The sequence below is a fragment of the Simochromis diagramma genome, unplaced genomic scaffold (assembly GCF_900408965.1).
Source record: "Simochromis diagramma unplaced genomic scaffold, fSimDia1.1 OVJJ01000816.1, whole genome shotgun sequence".
NCBI classification, from domain to species: Eukaryota; Metazoa; Chordata; class Actinopteri; order Cichliformes; family Cichlidae; genus Simochromis; species Simochromis diagramma.
Window position 1 is genome coordinate 13903034 of NW_024386908.1, and position 19349 is coordinate 13922382.

The 19349-nt window shown below is 39.1% G+C and overlaps 1 protein-coding gene across 1 annotated transcript in view; it reads left to right on the forward strand.

Annotated features, from left to right (window-relative positions):
• The first annotated feature begins 9187 nt into the window (after window positions 1-9187).
• ppfia2 (PTPRF interacting protein alpha 2) overlaps window positions 9188-19349 on the forward strand; it is a 180950-nt gene continuing 170788 nt past the window's right edge. The window contains 1 exon segment of the mRNA XM_040035557.1: window positions 9188-9523. The gene's annotated coding sequence lies outside the window, so the exon portion shown is untranslated.

The window sequence follows — 19349 nt, forward strand, 5'->3', positions numbered from 1 at the left end:
GTTTTTGGCTAATGGCACAATGTCAGACTGTGTTATCTTTGGCAATTTTAAACATAGTATTTTTGCAACGTACTCCTAGTGCCTAGGGATAAAATTTTAAAGTGGTTCTTTGTTTAATTGCCTTGAGAAACAACACTAGTTCATTATTTGAGTTGTGTGTCTTTTTTATGCTTGAATGAGTTATAGGTCAGTGTGAAGCGGTATTGTTGAGAGAAGAACTTTGAAAGACCTTCAGAAAGCCTGGAGAACTACTGCTCAAGAACACTTTGAAAAATTACAAGAAAGTCTGGCTCCTTGGAAGGAAAATACAAAGAAATGAGGAGTGGCTTGAGACTTTTCCACAGTGCTGAAGATCACACACCAATGAAAAATGAGAGGCTATTTTTGCTGGTCGTGGCCCAAGGACACCTTCACATGTAGTCTGCAAAATGTGCTGCTTGAGTTATGACCATGTTTTTAGTCATAGCTCAAGAATTCACATGGTGAATGATGAATTTGAAATAAAAAAAAAAAGACTTTGGGTGTTAATGTTAGAGGGAGAGGCACAAATCAAGTATTCTGTTAATAAGTGGTAGGAACATACTAGTAACTGTTTAGATGAAGAAATAATAATAACAATAATAGTGTGTTAAAATGACATGGTTTGCAGAGTCAACAATATGAAAAGACTTGGATAATACAGTTTCAATAGCACAAGCAACACTTTCATCTCACACACAGCTGTAAGAACCTGTCAATCAAGCAATGCACCAGTGAGTATCATTCAGTTCAACAATAACATCCAAAATCGCAGTGATTCATCATTGTTATTAAAATAAACATATTTGTTGTTTCATTGCTGCAATTTTGTTTTACCTTTTGAATTAATAAGCAAAGTTCTAGACTTAAAACATAATGTTTAAATATAGGAATCTACCTTTTTACTTTTTGGCCCTAAACCATATCTGGGCTACTTTGATTTAGCCTTGCTAAAGCTAGCTAACTAGCATTAATGACAGGTGGGTGCTCACTTTCAAATGTATTAAAAGACACTGCAGGCAGTCAGCTGTTCACTTTTTCTGGTAACCATACTTAGCTTTAAGATTATTTTGCTAGCATAACTTTGAATCCGATTAAATATTAAAGGAAAATGTATTGCAAACCAAGCAACTAGGCAGTGCTAGCATCAGCTAATAATGCTGCAGCTTTATTTTGTCATCTAACATTAAAATAAAAAAAAGGTTACATTGGACAAAGACGAACTTGCCGCATGAAAATGGTTCATCTGCATCGATATTTATATGTATCGTGTGATTAAAACTTGCTAGGTGTTGGTTGTACTTTACTGTGGCTATATTAGTATACAGGTACTCACACACCTCACTCACATATTCAAGGGAGATCTACTTCCCACAGCATCCGATGAACTACATCACACCTACACAGGTTTGCCACGATGAGCATTTGTTTCCTCTATATTTACATTTCATTGTATGCTTTCTTCACAGCTTGCATAAAGAAATATTAGCAAACATTTCTCAGTACATTTGGAATGTTTAAAAAAAACGGGGGGTGGGGGGAGTAATGGAGACATCTTAGTTTTCTCCACTGTAAATTACACCTTAATGTCAAACAAAGACTAAGAGAAAAAACCCCTGCAATGGTGCTGTTTCCAGACCAGCTCGGTGATTGTGTTTGTTTCTCTCTCGCTCATTTTGAGCTTTTTTATCCTGCTTTCTAGTCATCCTGTCGGTTCTTTGACATAATATTTTAGTTAACGAACATCACTTATGTTAGTAGGAACATACTTTATAAAGTAGACTATTCTTGCATGCAAAAGAAATGGGACTATTTATCTTGCATGGAAATTACTGTGATTTGCTTATCCCGACAAACCCTTTATCCTTACATAACCTGCATTCTGCTTTAAAAAGAAGCCCACTCAGCCTGGATGTTCTTTATTCAAATGGTTTAGCGTCCAAGTTAAAGCCATTTCCTCTTTTTGTCATTGGCATGAGTGTTTGGGATTAAAATAATAGCCACTCATAAAAGTTGTAAATGTGAGCATGACCATAATTTTTGCTGTCCCCCATCTGCACCTACAATGAATGTTAATAAGATGAATCACATAACCTGTAAAGGAATGGGAGCATATGTTAGTGGTGGTATAATTGTTATGGTAGGAATTGTTACGCAGCATAGAGCACAGGTTAAGTCTTATTGCTGCATGAATCATTGTCAGCTGTTGGTGTGTGAGGGAGAAGGAGCTCCGTACGCAGGCATGTTTATACAGTCATGTATAAATCTAGCACCGTGTGGTTTTTATAGTGATATGGTATAATAAAAAGTTTAAGGTGGGATTTCACCCCTTTTCTGTGGCATGGATTTAATGCCGGCTTGTACTCTAAGTCGGTCTAGTCTTCAAGAGTCTTCAAGGGTGTTGTGTTTGGCCCATATTATAAAATTAAATTCAGGATTTTTTAACACTTAGTCGTTCATATGCTCTGTAATTTTGTGGCATCGCAGTACATAAAAAGAGTGCCCTTTATATGCATGACCACTATACTGGAAAAACAGATAATTAGGAATAAACTGAGTCACACAGAAATAGAGATTGGCTGGCAACCTCCTGCCAGCCTCTGGTCGCTTATAGAAACCACTCAAAACCACTTGCCAGCTGGTTGGTGAGTGGTTTGCATGAGGTTGCAGGCTGTCACAAAGATGATGCACTAAAAACCTCTTGTGATTGCATTTTTTGCTAGAATGCTGCTGTGTTTGCAGAAAAGTCTGTTTTTTATGCAGTGTTTCACAGGCGATCATGGCAACAGGATTGTGCACCTATTTACAACCAATTTTCCATAGCAACCAGTGGTTGCCAGGGGATCACTGACTGGTCTCCAAGACTGTGTGACTGGGGTCTAAAGGGCCTAAGGGGCTCATCTTCTGCTATTTATCATTATGTCCGAACAAGCATATTTTTGAGTAGCTGATTAACCAATTTTTGTTCATTATGAAATAATTAGATATTCAAAGCATGATCAGACAAAGCAAATGTAGGCATAAAAAGATCTGGAATCAACAGTTAATGTGGGTAACCGTTGAATCCAGTCGGTCAGCTTTCAACCTGACAGACAGAGGAGGCCTGAGCTAAAGTGCAATGATATCGCCTTATCATGAGGCAGACATAAAGATTTACAGGATTCCAGATACCTGTAATCCCTCTCCGTTCTGTCTCTGTAATGCAGCTCACACCGCGGTCGACTGAACTAATCTCTGATATCAGAGTATCAAGCAGCAAGAGGTCGGTAAACTGGTTCATTTATAGAGACAGACAGAAAGTCACAAAGAGCCCTGGCAGCTCTGGATTTGTACAGACTGCAACTGAAATATGCTGATATGTGTTTCTTCAGACAGATAAATCATAAGATGCGATTTTAGGCCCTGAAGGGAGGCAGACTGGAGGCTGAGATGATGGATATGTGGACATGGACATGTTAACAGAAGGGGATAATGTCAGGCTTCATAGTACACATTTGCTTTGATCCACTGAAACAACCTGGAGAGGCAGGGCGTTCCGCAAAACAATACACCAACATCTCTCCCTCGGGTTTATGAGAGCACTTTCTCAGCTGTCACATCGTATTGCTAGCTGTTTGACTTAACATTTACTTGGTAATTTTAACCACAACGCAAAGTCCCTCCATCATCCTCAGCAAATATTTGCATCAGCATTTCTCTAGCCAAAGGAGTGAGTGTGTGTGTCTTTTTAATTGGCTGTGAGGACCTCAGCAGCTTAACCTCTGAGATCATTGAGATTTTGATGTGAGATTTGCATGCAAAATCTCCGCGTGTGAAAAGAGGTCCATTTGCATGACGAAAGGGGGGAGGGGATGACTTGCTTAATGACATTCAAACATTGAGCGTGTCAAGCTATGAGGAGGAGGATCAGACTGAAGCAGCGTCACAGGTCTCTTTTCTTTTTATAGGTGCCTTTTTATAGCTTCTTCTTGATTCCCTTATCACTTTGATCATTGCTTCTTAACTGGTGCCTATTTTAGCTTCATTTCCACAGATTGTGCAGTCAAAAGAACCGCCTTACAAATCCTAGGTTTAAGCTTTGCTGGTGCAACAGTCTCTGAGTCAAACCAGTCAATATATGGGAATTCTTAGCTTCAGGGCATTCGGATATGAAAATGTTTTCATTTTCATCACCTGGCTGCATTATAGTCATTCATATGCAGAGGCCTATACTGACTTCTCAGGGGAAATTAATATGATATGACTGAGTGATTCAACACTGTAGAACACGCACATGGCAGGTCAATATAGTGGGTGGTATGCTATACGAACACTCAGCTGCATTATAAACAGGGACTGAATGATATTGTTGTCATTCTAATCGTCATGGGGAACGATCAGTATTTACTATCTCGCCAAAAACCATCTGAGACTCTCACAATAAGGTTAATCGAACTCAAAGCTGAGTGATGAAAAATAAAGACTGTTCTGTTTCTGGCCATGGATTCAAAGCACACACACCACTGTGATGACAACAAGGGGACTGTGAAGCCGCAGTGTTATAAGTTGGATTTTGGTGTGCCAGATATGATTATATTTGGATATATAACCAAATATTAGCATTATTTGGATTAAAAAAAAGGTGTCTGAAGTTATTAGAAAATGCTAGCAATGCTTTTCTTTGCTCCAGAAAGCCCCAACAAGACAAACATGAATAGCAAACCTATTAATCTTTGAAGTTCACCCCTCAGTTCACGGAGTCCACTAACACGCAGCTGTCTGTCACAGTGACTATGACCCGAACTTTGTAAATGTAAATAAATTTTAATTCTTAGTAAGATTTTAGGTAATCTTAAAAAAAAATCCTCCATTAATCAGAATTGTTATAAATTGGGAAATAAGCGACTTTACAGCAACTTTATAGTTTGACTTCTTTTTTGGAACCAGCCTCTAGTGGCCACTCAAAGAATTGCACTTTTTTGGCACTTGTTAGCTGGCTTCATTTTACAGCCCTGATGGTTACTGCTGAGTTTTGTCATCATGGTGTACTTTTTTTCACTTGAGAAAAGAGCCAGCACTCCACCCCACCACTTAGCTCTGTGTCTGTTTTGCTAATTTGTCAGACAACAGGAAAAGAACAGGAGGGGGAAGCAAGTTGGGGCTGCAACAGAGAAAAGAAGCATCTGACAGCATTCTCCCAGGTGGGATTTAGTGCCAGCTAAAGACCAAAACGAGACAGCAAACACCAAGCTAGTGCACAACGTATGTTAATTAAATATCCAAGCCAGTGACTGGCAGCCGAGAGATAAATCTTCCAGAATGGACCTTTTCCCAGAATCCAGGGACTGTAATTCCTGTGAACAGAAACATTGGTGCTTTTCAAGAGACATGATTATAGATCTAATGTAATAATCCAGGGAAACAACTGTTTTGCAACACTTTGGGGAGGGGGTGTGGGGGTGTTAGTATACCTTTTTTAAGAGGCCTGCAGCACAGTACAGCACATACAAGAAGCATACAGAATTCAGCACCATGGATAGTGGCATTAATCTTTGGGCAGTCTACAGGCAGCAATTTGTCACGGGCCCACACTGCTGCTGTGAGAGAAAGTTAGAGCCTTAGTGAAAAAGTAGTAGGGAAGAGAGTTCTCAGACAGTGTTCAGTTAAAATATTTGACATTTAAAAAATTTAAATCATATTGCCATTGCCATTTTTACAGAATTATCTGAATGTTATTATGAAAAGCATCTGAGGTTTATTTAACTTTCTAAACAGTTTAAAAAATACCATAAAGTACATCTTTATAAATATAAAACTATTTTTAAAAAACTGTGGCTTGGGTTAAAATAGAATGAGCTTAGAATGGGACACTTTGTGGGTATCTGTGTATCTGTTTACACCAACTGCTTTGACTAAGCTGCTTTATAAGAAGACCTGGGTTTGACAATAGGTTCACAAACCAGTAAGTAAACTTTTATTACAAAATAGCGATAGCATTTTGTAATAATTAACAAAAACATAATGTAGCAGATATCATCAGAATATCTTTGTTATTGGCTCTTATCATCTGTGATATGATACATAAAACAAGATACACTCACCAACCATTTCATTAGTAATATTTGTTCAACTGCTTCTTAATGCAAAAATCTAATCAGCCAATTGCATATCAGAAACTCAGCTTTTAGGCATGTAGACATGTTCAAGACATCCCACTGAAGTTCAAACAGAGCATCAGAATGGGGAAGAAAGATGATTAAACAACTCTGAATGTGGTTGTTGATTGGAGACCGGCCGACCTGAATGTTTCAGAAACTGCTGATCTACTGGGATTGTCCCCTCATGAAACATCTCTAGGGTTTACAGACCGTTGTCTGAAAAGCAGAAAATATCCAGTGAGCTGCAGTTCTCTGGCTGAAAATGCCTTGTTGATGTCAGAGGTCAGGGGAAAATAGTCTGACTACTTAGAGCTGATCAGAAAGTAACAGTAACTCAAATAACCACTTGTTACAACCAAGGTATGCAGTAGAGAATCTATGATGTCGCAAAAGGTTTAATCACCAGAAATGGACACCAGGAGACAAACATTGCTACTGCAACATTTGGATGGTAGAGTCAGAATTTAATGTCACCAACATGCAGTATGGATCCATCCTGCGCTCTATGAAATGTTCAGGTTGTGGTGGAATGATGTAGGGGATATTTTCTTGGCACACTTTGGGTCCCACAGTACCAACTGAGTGACAGTTAAATGTCACACCTGTTGCTTACCATGTCCAACCCTTCAATACCACAGTGTAAAGTGCACACTGCTGCTTCCAGTAGAATAGTACACCATGCTGTAAAGCTCAGATCGTTTCAAACTGATTCCACTGTACTCAGTTTTTTCACACTCTTATTTATGGAGGCGATGCCATGGAGGCTATGCCATTTGGTCCAGGTTAATTCCTGGACAGGCAACCAGTTTATTGCAGGGCTAATGCAGCTAGGCAGACAACTATTTTTACTCTTTTGTGTGAGACAAGAGGATAACCACTGCACCACCCTGCCACACTTGCTAAGAATAAATGGGATCTCCTTAAATCTATTAAAATATAATGAAATATTCATCTACATTCAATCTATTAAAATATTATGAAATAATTTAAAACATTTCTGTCTTTGTTTCTTTGCTGATATTTCAAAGTATTGGCCATTTTAATCCCTGTTATTGCTTGTCCACATTTAGACTGACTTCTATATATTCAATCACAAGAAATCCATGTCCACTGTGTTATAGCCTGCAGCACACAGCAGTGTACATAGACAAGTAGAAAATAATGGAGAAATTCAGTGCCTGTGTTTAGTTTTTATTATTCATCTTTTTGTCAGTAATCCTCAACAATGGGAAAGAACCCCTCAGCATTTCTGACCCCAAACAAGACATAAAGGTTTAAATTAAATGCACACAAAACACACACGTTTTGATTTGTTTGTGCAGCAGAGGGCTGGGTCAAATATAGACAAACCTCTATGGGTTATTTTGACCTAGCATGTTGGATTGACCAACAGACCCTATTCCAGTGGTTTGATTTTCTAAACCACCTTATGGGAATTACAGACTTTAAGACGTGTAGGAAAGAACTATAGTACAGTATAATGCGGTACCACAACCCAGGTATGTCCTAGTTTCTTTATTTATTTATTTTTATCGTAAAAGCTAATAATTGAATAGCAAAAACACTCTCCACTATGTATGAAAATATGAGCTGGAATGTACCATTTCATCCTATTTTTGTGCTTGCTCTATCAAGCCCCAATAGTTCTTAAGATGTTTTGTAGTGTTACAATAGTAATAATACAATAATAGTAACAACATCACCATAATTATAATTATTGTAAATGTGAAAATAAATATAAGGGAGTTTAAAACAGTGACTCATAGACTCAGGATTGGTCAAATGTATATGGACATCCAATCATCTTGAATACATGTGAGTGCTGAAAATCAACAGCATCTTTATTTGTGTAAAGTGCGACTGCACAATGAACACTAAGACTTACTACAACAATGAAGACCAACACTGTTTTTGCAGTGTCGTCTTTAAATATTATTTCAAAATTTACTCCACGTTTCTTTTACTTAAAAAATAATGAGCCGTTACAGGTTGAAATTCACATAAAGATCACAAATATGTGAACCAAAACCTTATGTTACAGTACCATATTAAAGACAAAACTGTATTAATGTTATCTATAATAACATCTATTTAATACATATGTTATCTGTTCCACTCTTTTTTAACCATCTTTTAAAAAACAAAAAACATTTAAATAAGTTAGATTCTTCTCAAGTCTCTCCATCGTTTAAACTCACCATTTAATTTTCTTTTAATTCATCATTATTTATTGCGTTTAAAATCACCTGTACTTAGTTGCACAGTCATATTTTTTATATATATAACAAATCCAGTATTTATATTTCACTTTCAATCAAACCTAGTTTTTATTGTTTTTATCAAGCTGTTGTAATCCCGTGGTAACTTTTACTTAGCCCACCTTTCCCTGCATTTTTTAAGAACAGTTTTTTTTAACATATAGTGTCTTTCTACAAGCAGCTATTAAAATCTCTTGAACAAAATATTACTAAAAATCTTATATGATCTGATTCTGTGAGAGAGTCCCTGATGAAAAGAAACAAGCTAGTGTAAATGTTAATGGCTTTTGTATTGGACAACAACTGTTTCCTAGGTAATTGGACAAACAGCCTTCGGGACTGAAGGCAGTGGTGGCTGACCCCAAGCATCTCCCAACTACAGCGTTTGGGAATCTGGCAAAGACCATCTGTGTGGCTGGAAAAGGTGAACATCGCTTCTGGTGGCATCTGCCTGACTGAAAAAAGGAGCTTTCCCCTGCCCTTTCTAATTGGTTGGCGGAACGCTATTTTACATTTTACAGAAGTACTCTCAGTACTAACAGATATTTTATCATAGTTTACTGGCATACATTGAAGATATTTCGCTTTTTCACGTTTTATTTTAGTCAGAAATAAAATCTTACACCTATTAAATGTAGCAGGCTAAATCAAATATTTTAACACGCTGAACACTTTTATTATTATTGTTGTTATTAGTAGTACTAGTCGTATTATTATAGGTCTGCACATAAAGAAAAGAGAATTGCACAGCTGCAACTTTAAGACTCCACACGCCTCCCCTCCGTCAGCTCCTACAATGGTCTTTTCCAGCTCCGCTTATCACAGCAGAATTTGTAACATGCCATAATTTCTTAACCGGTGCGTGTGGATCCCCGGAAATCAGATGTCATTACCCGACCCGGCTAATTTGGCGATCGTTCCTGCTCTTTTGTTTTTTGACAATGCCAGCGGCGGGGACCAGCCGCACCTTTAGGGTCGTATCCTTGGCGTCGCTGGCTCTTTGCACTGAAGAAGCCTCCTAGGATTGTCCGCTTCATGGTATAGCTTGCACAGACTGCAGTTGTCATTGATCCGCGGCCAGAGCCTCTGCTGATAGTAAAGGAACAAATTGTGAGTATGCACACTGTTGCCGCCGGTATCGCAGTGACCTACATTGCCCCATTCCTTCGGGCTCAAGGTGATTTTCTGCGGTGCCCCTTTTATCTCCACAACTCTGGACTGATGGGGATGTTACGGGGAGTAGTGAGCGCTTGGTGTGGAAGCATACGTGGTGTATATAATGTATAAATTTCGTGTGGTTGACATTGTGAAGCTCTGCCGGAGAAAGAAAAAAATCACGGCCGGCTGTCACAGTGGAGAGACATAGCAGAGAGTTGAAGGGGGGCGGGATGCAGACTGAGAGGCTGGCATGATGTAATGCACTTGAGACAATAGCCAAGGATTCTCCCCAATTATCATTTCAGAGAATGAGGCGGAGTTGTTACAGTGGTGTCAAGACGCGATCAGCGCCGCAGTCAGGCCGCCTTGGAGTGTGTGTGTGTGTGCTTAGTAACCGCAAAAGGACGAGCTGTCACATGAGGAACAGCTGCCCCTCCTATAAACAACATTATCACCGGCTATTACAGAGATGCAAGGAGGAAGAAGGCATTCAACAGACTCCCCCGTCATCCATCCATCTACTCACCTGCCTCTCCATTCACACTTTTTATCCTGTAAATGGATGAATGAGTGAACAGACACACTCACTCACTCACACACACACATCCAGATGCTGGCTCGCTGGTAGAAGGTTAATTGCTGTAGGCAAAGCTGTGATTTCCCTCTGATCTTGCCATTTAATATTAACATTTACAGGCGTGCACGGTGAAGAGATGTGACAATATTTGCATTAGTAGGAATTCCGACTTGTGAAGCTGTGGCACATACTTTAAAGTGTGACACAGATACATTATGCAAAGCTAAGATGCTTAATTTAATGGGTTTTTTTTAAATAAAGTGTGTGACTTTCCAGTTAGGGACCTCAAACATGCAAATACGCCTTCCTGCCTAATATGGCTGGTGTGCGGGCAAAGCTTTTATTCCCCCGAGGTTTCATTGAGAAAAGTGGCAACCTGTGGAAGAAGCTTTTATGTGCATAAAATGATCGTTTAAGGTCCTCTTTTAAAGCCCAGGTTTGACTGTCACTAAACCTTCGGTAATGAGGAAGGTAAAATGTTGCGGTGAGGCAGGTGTGGTGGTTACAAACGGCACAGTTCAAATCACCTCCAACTTGAGCTTTATTGCCTTTTTGTTCACCTCGATCAGTGCTCTTATTCAATCTCCATCGATTCATGGTTTGCATGACCTTGCTGCAGGGGATTGTGGGCGATGTTAAAGGCTACACGATGTCCTTTCATCCTTTCATGTGCATGCAGACTTATTTTCAGTTGAGCACACAACCAGTGAAAACACACACACAGAAAACCCTTCCCCCCCCCTCACCCTCGCAGATGCTCACACACAGGTAAAGTGCAGTCACAGAGAAATGGAGACACACACACACACACACAGACATACACTTGATGCTCAGCCTCATCACCCTTTCCCGGCCTTCCTAATGGCAGAAGGCTGGGTGTAACTCTACACCAACACCATCCTCCTCATCCCATCTCTGTCTCATTCACCTTTTACTACCAAAGCTTCACATGAGAGTATCAATGAGTGCTGAATACTATTTTTGTGATGTAATGTATTACAGTTGCACAAGCTATTTTTCATGTACTGAACAAAAGATTGTGGTTTGGACTAACACACTGTTTCAGGAAGCAGAAGCAGCATTTGCTGGTAGACTTTGTGACTATAATTCTTGGGATTGAGGCAGATGGGATTTCAATCGCTGAAATAAAACTTACTATAAAGCTCGAGAGCGTGTTTGGAAGTGTATTTCTTAAGGCAGGTAGCTTGTTCTCAGACTGCTGTGGAATACATTGATGTTACCAGGATATCCTCTCAAAAATAGTGGTACAGTAAAAGTCCATTTCTATGCCTACAGATAAGCTGAGGATTAGTATTAATAGGGCTAATTGTAGGACCTCAAAATAACTATGTGTGCTTTTTTGAGGGCCAATAGATGTCTGAAGTTGGTAAGGAAAAGGTATATATTTGGACAATTTCATCTAGATTTATCAACCAATATAAGGAGACAGTCTGTCTTTGTCCAAAAACAACAAGTATTGACAAAAATATTAGTTTTACTCTTAGATTTTAAGGTTTTGCTATTTACTGAAAAGGATTCAAACAAGTTTCACACAGTGTCTGTCGTGTATCTTGCATCAGTGGTTAACGCTGCGGTTTAATTCCTGGGGCCTTTGTTCTCGTTGTGCCTGGTGGGTTTTCTCTCATTGCTCCAGTTTTCTGCCACAGTCCAAAGATGTGTGTTAGGTTAATTAGTGAATCTAAGTTGTCTATAATGATGGCAGCCACTTGTGCCATAATGCACTTAATTAATAGTTTTTGCATGATTTCAATACCTTTTGATTTCAACTTCCATTTTGTTGTTGATGTTTTCTGTCTTGACTAAACATAACGTCCCTTCTTTTATTTACTTATTTATATATATATATATATATATATATATATATATATATATATATAATTTCTAGTGTCTATAAATATATATATATATAATTTCTAGTGTCTATAAATATATAGTGTCCGTCTGTATTTTCGTGCTGAAACATCAGAAGCTGTAGAATCAAAGTTTCTGCAACCTAGTGTTGTATGAATATTACTAAAGATGTTGTTTCTTGTACATTTAGAAAAGGTACTTTTGGTTGCTCCCTTGTTTCCCGAGGGTTCTCCACAGCAAATGGTTCCACAAATGGATGTTTTGGCAAAAATCTTAAACCTCCTGACAGAACACTTCTGTTTAATCCTGGCTTGGGACTGGCACTAGGAGAATGTGAGCCTGTGTCCCCTAAAGCTGGGTTTGTGGGTTCTCCTGGCTTCAAAGTGGGTATCTTTTGCATGTAAGGTGAATGTGTTACAGAGGATTTATATTTCTGTGTTATATCTAGGTTTATTTTAATCTCTGAAAGCATACTCTGCTACCTGACATGCACCTCTCTAGAAATGAAACCGTATGTCACGTATATGCAGCCTGCAACTTTTGTGATTGGCCTGTTCAGTACTGTTGATTTCCTGCGACCATTTAACCACAGTTTTGGAACGGATCGGTAAGAGAATAACCAAAATAAGGAATAATAGTCATAGCCTCAATATAATTAATCACAAATGTCAGCAACCACCACAAGATAATTAACATGTGCTGCTGCACACACATGCTTGAATGCTGACAATGGTGCCACCCACTTATGTAGGCAATGTGGTAGGCTCTACAAAGACTGACCCAAGACGTCTAAATCAGCTGTTGGGCCTCAGTCACCAAACGCTAGGACCTTGTCAGCGCCGGAAATCGGAAATGGGGAATGTTCACCTTCAACGTAAAAGGTGCAACTTTTGAAATGTGTTTGTTGCAGTGGTAAGGCACAATTTGTATTCTGAAGGTGGACATTATGTCTTTTCAGCTTGCATCGCTCTTTCCACATTTTCACTATGTTTTGGTGAATAGTTTGCAAATGTTTGCAGACATGCATGTCTTTCACCCAAACTAATGGTGACCACAGCAACCTGCTAGCGACTAAAATAATGGTAAGAAGATTTTCAGTGCCTTAACCACTACACCACAGTTTCTTGCTAATGTGACATCTAAATTCTGCTTAAGCTCTTTTCAGAAACATCCTGGCAGGGAGATGCTGTATCCAATTAATGAATCACTTTCTCTCAGCCTACTAATAGATACGTATAAAAAGTAGTAATTAACAACTGTACAATGTAACTTTAGTCTTCTTGTCAAAATTATTTAGAAACAATAAACAGATATTCCACTACAGTAGATTCCTGAGGGAAAAAAATGTGTTTTGATGACAGATATTTTTTCTGCTTTTCTACATCTGAACAGTAGCACTTAAATAATAATAATAATTTACCTACATCTTCAGATGTCCAAATAGGGAAGTAGGCACCCTGTTTATTTAAGAAGATCAACAGTAGGGAGTTAACAAAAACGGGAAAATATCTTAGTTCTGTGTTCTATAGCAGGTTATGACTGCTTCAGTGAATTGCAGGCAGGTTGGTGTTAATATTTTCATACAAGAGTATGGCTTCTTCTTTCTAACAGCCCATCACAGCACCATCACTTGCAAAACCAACTAACCATGCACATAACATTTCTTCTGAGATGCCCTTCAATCCAAGACCAAGATTTTGCAGACAGCAGTCCTGGTGCGTACTTGCAATTCAACTTGTTGAAATAAGCAACCACAGAACTCACCTCTGTATGCAGTTCTGATATAGTTGATCAGGAAGGTGTTTGAGACCCAGCAGGAGTGGAACGGGGTCACCCTTTAAAATGACCACTTTGGAGCAAGAAATTATTTCAGGTTAACATCCAAGATCTTTACACTACAGCCATATTACTTTTGGTATGCCTACTGCAATTATTATAATATCCTGAGCAATCCTGTGTAATAGATTTGAATCGTTGTTTTCTTGACAGACTGTCTCTTGGTCGTCTGAAGTCTCCGTGGTACAGGGTGCCATATGAAGGAGATTTTCCAGCACTATGAGTGTACCATGCAATCTGGCCAGTTCCATTCACAAATATGCTGTGTCACTCTTTTCCCACCTGTCAGCCTGATATGAATGCCAAAATGGGAAAGAGCGGCATGCAACAGCTTTCCCATTACCCGTGGAGCTCATCAATCCAGTCTGTAGATGCACTTTGCTCATCTGCCCGCCAAGAAGTCCAGCACAAATATTACTTGAAAGTGCAATCTGTCATAAACCAACTATCCTGTCGGCTAACTGCTTGATGTGCAAGTAAAGTCCATTGTCATTAAAACAAATGATTGTACACTTGTATTCATATTGTAAGAAAATTAGTTTTAATGAGCTTAACATGTTGCTACAAATGTTCAAAGAGCTGACCTTACATTTAGTTTTTTTTAAAAAGCCCATAATGGGTTTTTGGGCCTACTTTATTTTGCTTTACTCCTTTCTAAATTACCATTTCCTTGTTCAATGCGTTAAAGCATTAGTAATTTCATTCCTAATGATAACAAGGCTTTAAACACACTATTAAATAATGTCGGTTTTATTTTAGCCTCTCCAAAATTAGCCCAACAAGCATAGAGTAGTACAGCTTATCTCTAAAGCTGCAGAGTGTCGTGTTCAGGCCGCTGTCTGTTCTGAACACGCTCACACTCCACATGTCTTTTGATGTTTCCCAGGTGGTGAATAGTGCTGAATTTGCCTCACTTGGCCATATACTGCTCTAGGAACACACTGCTGTTTTGTGTGCTGTGCCTTATCTACTCACACAATTGTTCCCATTAATGAGATTAACTGAAGACATTCAGGAAATTAGCTGCCGTTTGCTGATTTGTTTCTGCCAAAATGGAGTGATTCTACATAAGTGTCAAATTTTACATCTGTCCCATATAGATACAGTAATTCACTGCCTGCTTGATTCTTACTCAGGGGAATAATCTTGTGGCTTAACTTTGTTTTTTTTCCCCCTGCTTGTCCATTTTCATTATGGGTCTTTGTAGATGTGCCGGAGGGTGAACTGCAATAGTTTAGATTAGGAATCAGTATGTCAGAGTAAATAAAACAAGGTCTAAGGTCATTCAGGTCATTTGTTGGACAAGCATATAATGGGCAATTCCAAAAAAGACATTTTTTAAATCTTTTTTACTTAAAATGGCTTTTAAGAAAAATCTTTCTGAAGTATTGTGCTTTGCAGTGTTATCATTTAGCTGTCATTGGCAGTATGCTTCAAATAAAGTGCCAGCCGATGTCCTAGTGAGCCCACATTCTCTACACTTTGGAGGTGTTGCATCCAACAATTTCTGAAACAGACATCTGACAAACACTTCAGACAGCGATGCCAGGTGAAGAGGTGAGAAGATGGCAGGATCTTAACTTCTCTGTCCAGCTTACTTTTCTGTGCACAACCAGCGAAGGCTTCCAAGGCAAGTCTCCCTCAAAACATCAAAAAAGATTATGGTTATGACAAAAAGTCTATTATGTGATGTAAAACTTGGTCTCAAGCTGTAGTCAAGAATTTGATGGACAAGGAGGGTACATATCCAGCTTTGTGTGGGTGTACCGTCTGCTAGGTTCAGCAACTTTGGCTGGATGTTGAACTTAGTCTCACACCTTAAACGCAGAAGTTCTTGAAACTTGCAAATAAGTTACTGTTTTTCAGCTGATATGCATTGTTAGTTGATGAGCTGTTTTTGCACTTGACTTTTCTGGCCATCTGTTTTAACAAACTGCAGCCACACCAACAGCTTCTCCGTGTAAGCCAGTTTGAGGTCGACTCTGAGTAAAGGTTCAGAAAAAAAAAGTTAGACCTAGTCCAAACTGTGAAAAATGGGATGCTATCAGCACGCCCCATTTTTCACAGGTAGTCTGTTGCTTCCACTGTTGGGAATTATTGATCAGTCCTGGAAGGCTTGATCTATAGGGTTGTAGTGAGCATATCGACCAAGCAATCGAACAGCAGACACTGAGACTACAGCCCTTCTCCAGGCTGAAGAAATGATACATGGTCCTCCACCAGAGTGATGTACAACACACAGCCCCTCCTGTAGTGACACTGTTAATTATGAATGTTTTATGGATACTCACCTGCCGAAAGGAACTAAGAAGGCTTAATTTTTCCCAAGTTTTCCATGATTTTTATCGTTTTTAGCATTGCAATGTCTTGCAGATGCAAGTTTTCTCAGTAATTTCCTCCCATCTAGCACCAGGAATGAGCTTGAATGCCAATAGGCAGAGAAGGGGCTTTGGATTTGTTGCACTGATTGAGAAGAAAACCTCACTCCTACCCCCTTGAATAATTCATTGATTGGCATATGGCGTGTAGAGAAAACCCCAATGATCCCTGCATGTCTGTCTGTGTGTATTCTTATTTCAACTGTAGTCCACAATGAGTTCAATTGAGCGTGTTCCTGTTCCCTCCCATCAATGATTTCTGCACACTTTTACCCTCACATTTAACCATCTTTAACCAGCTGCACTAAATTTAGTCACTTAAATGTCATCTGGTTCTTACAACACTTTCACTCAATTGCTAAAAATGTCAGTTTCTCTCCAAAACTATCATTCTGGCAGATAAAATCTTACATATTCATTATGACAAGCATTCATGACAAGGGATAGCCAGACATGCTAAAGGAATTTGTGGGAGCTTTCCTGGTACACATTAACATAATGTGCTGTGATGTTTCATTGCAGTGGAAATGAGCATAGAAAAACTATCAGTAGCCTTTCTGTCAGGCCATAAGAATTATCTGTAGACCAAATAGCTGTTTTAATAGTGGTCAAATTGGCTTTTCAGTTGTCAGGAAATAGTACTGTCACTGCTAATGAGTGCAATCTAGACAACATGTGCATCCCAGCTGGCAATAAGAGCTCTCAGTCCGGACATTCTTCACACAGCCCACTGTGGGTGATTATCTATTCAAGGGGAGTACACTAACTCTTACCTGTCACTGCTACTGCTTCACACTAGAGAGAGAACTAATAACTTGCTGCACAAACATGCCTTCCAATAGCAGCAAATACTGAGCAGCAGAGGAGCATTTACCCACAAAAAAAAACACATTTTGGGAAAACTTTATCCATAAGTTATTGTCAACAGAATATGCTGTACTTTTTGGTCTTTTTCTTGAGTAAAACTAGAGACTGATCTAATGGCTTTTGAATGGAATAATTATCCAGATAAGTGTTGTACTGAATGATATGGTTCAGTGTTTTTAAAGGTTGCTTTTTATGACTAAGAGCACAGGGGAAAGCAGATCAGACAGTGCATTTTCTCTCCATATCTATTGATTTTTCATAGACAGTGAAATAATTTAAGGGGCAGTCACGGTGAGATCAAAGCATAAGGTGCAGGAACAGGACAAAAGGAGATTGTATGTGCCGTGAAGCAGAAAAAACATCCTCAGCACAATTTGCTTTCTACACAGCTTAAAGCAGAAATAAAGCGCCATCAAACAGCAAAATGTGCCTGTTTGTTGCTGCTTTGACGAGACAAATGTGATCAAGCCTAGGAGATTAACACCAAAAACGTAAAATTTTAGTAAACCTGAGAGTTAGGAGCAAGGTTTGAAACATTTTGACCATGGAAGAATCACTTGGAATCAATAAAAGTAGAAATTAGAAATAGAAATTAGTATTTGAGACTCTAATAGCCAATTGTATGCTTTGTTTTTGCACTAACATGTATTGAGTCATAGTCAGATGAATTACCTTCTACTTAAAATGCACCGCCGTTTGTCCTCAGTCTGTCTGCCAGCCGGCCTGCTCTCCCAAGCGATGGGTGGCATGTGCAGTGTGTCCAGCCAAGCAGCATGCAGGCTTCGGCTCTCTGGTCTAAATGGCCGCGGATGGTGGCTGAATAGTGAACTGGTGGGAGCCTGGACGGATGCCTGGAGAAGATATGGAAGACCCCATCTTACTGCCAGAACATGCTGAGACACAGACCTGGCATTGTAACCCACCCAGAGGGGACCAAGTCTGGGCAATAGGATATTGTTTTCTCACTAAATAAACCAAGTCTAGGACCAGACAATGAGAATGTATGGTCTAGCACTGGAGCCAGAATTATCATTAATTTATAGGTATTTTGCATGTTGCTTCCTGAGTATTGCACAGGCTAAGGACATCTTTAAAGACTATGGGACATGGTTGAAAAACAACTGGGCCAAATTAGACTGATAGCCTGTTAATTTCATCTTTATAAATGCAGCTGATACCGATATTGTCACCACATAATGTTTGACCGAAATTGTCATTGTAGTTGCTATATTTTTCTATGAACACTTGCACTTGTTGAGCTTTTGACTACTCCTACTACACACTTTTACAGTTAAGACGAGAATTTAACATGCATAAACACCAAAAACCATGTAACACCTGAAAAACATCTGCCACTGGCATGTTTTCCAGTATAGGCAAGATGGTGACCAGTAAGAGTGAGAAATGTGACGTTCTACACAATTTTGTTGAATACGATCATACCATGGGCACCTGTAGTGCACATATGTGCTAAAAATAATGGGTATAAGTACAGTAGGACAAGATTTGACATGTAGAAAATTGCTAGCGTAATACTAGCTTAAAAATATGTAGAGTTGTTGTTTAATGAGTAGCTAGCTGTTTGCTAACCTAGCAAACAGCTGGTTTTAGGGACTTTGAATGTAAGATGTTAGCCTTTTTACTGTGTAGCTGAATAAAACCCAGGTTATTATCAGAAGTACATGGCTTGTTTATAACAATAAAATATATTTATGTAAAACAGTTATACTGCTGTAAGAAGGTATAGGCCTTCCCAACCTCTTGTAGCTAACTTTATTTTTTTAAGCTGACTTCCAACCTTGATAACCTCAAGGCAAAAAATGACTCTTTCCACTCGATAGTGGTAGAAAGTCATGAGAAGTGAGCAATGAATAATATCATTCAAACTTATAATTTTCTTTCATGGTCTGTGTTGAACGGGCCTTTCTAATCTGTGTGGCACTGAGCTACAAAAATACAGTGACTTCCCGTGGCTCATTTCTTCTTTTCTTACTTACCTGCAGTGATGCAAACATAACTTTAGCTTATGAACCGACCTGGACATCCGTTAGAATGATTCCTGAAGCTTTCTAAAAACCCTGAGGGGAGCTGGAATATTGCTTCACATATCCACTATAGCATAGATATGGTGTATTATGCAACTCGATCTGGGCTGGCCCATTAAACAGCACAAGCGTGAAATCTAGGGCAGAACGCCCAGCATCCCAAGACGTGTCTGCAGCTTTGAAACGCCGGGGTGACGCTGAGC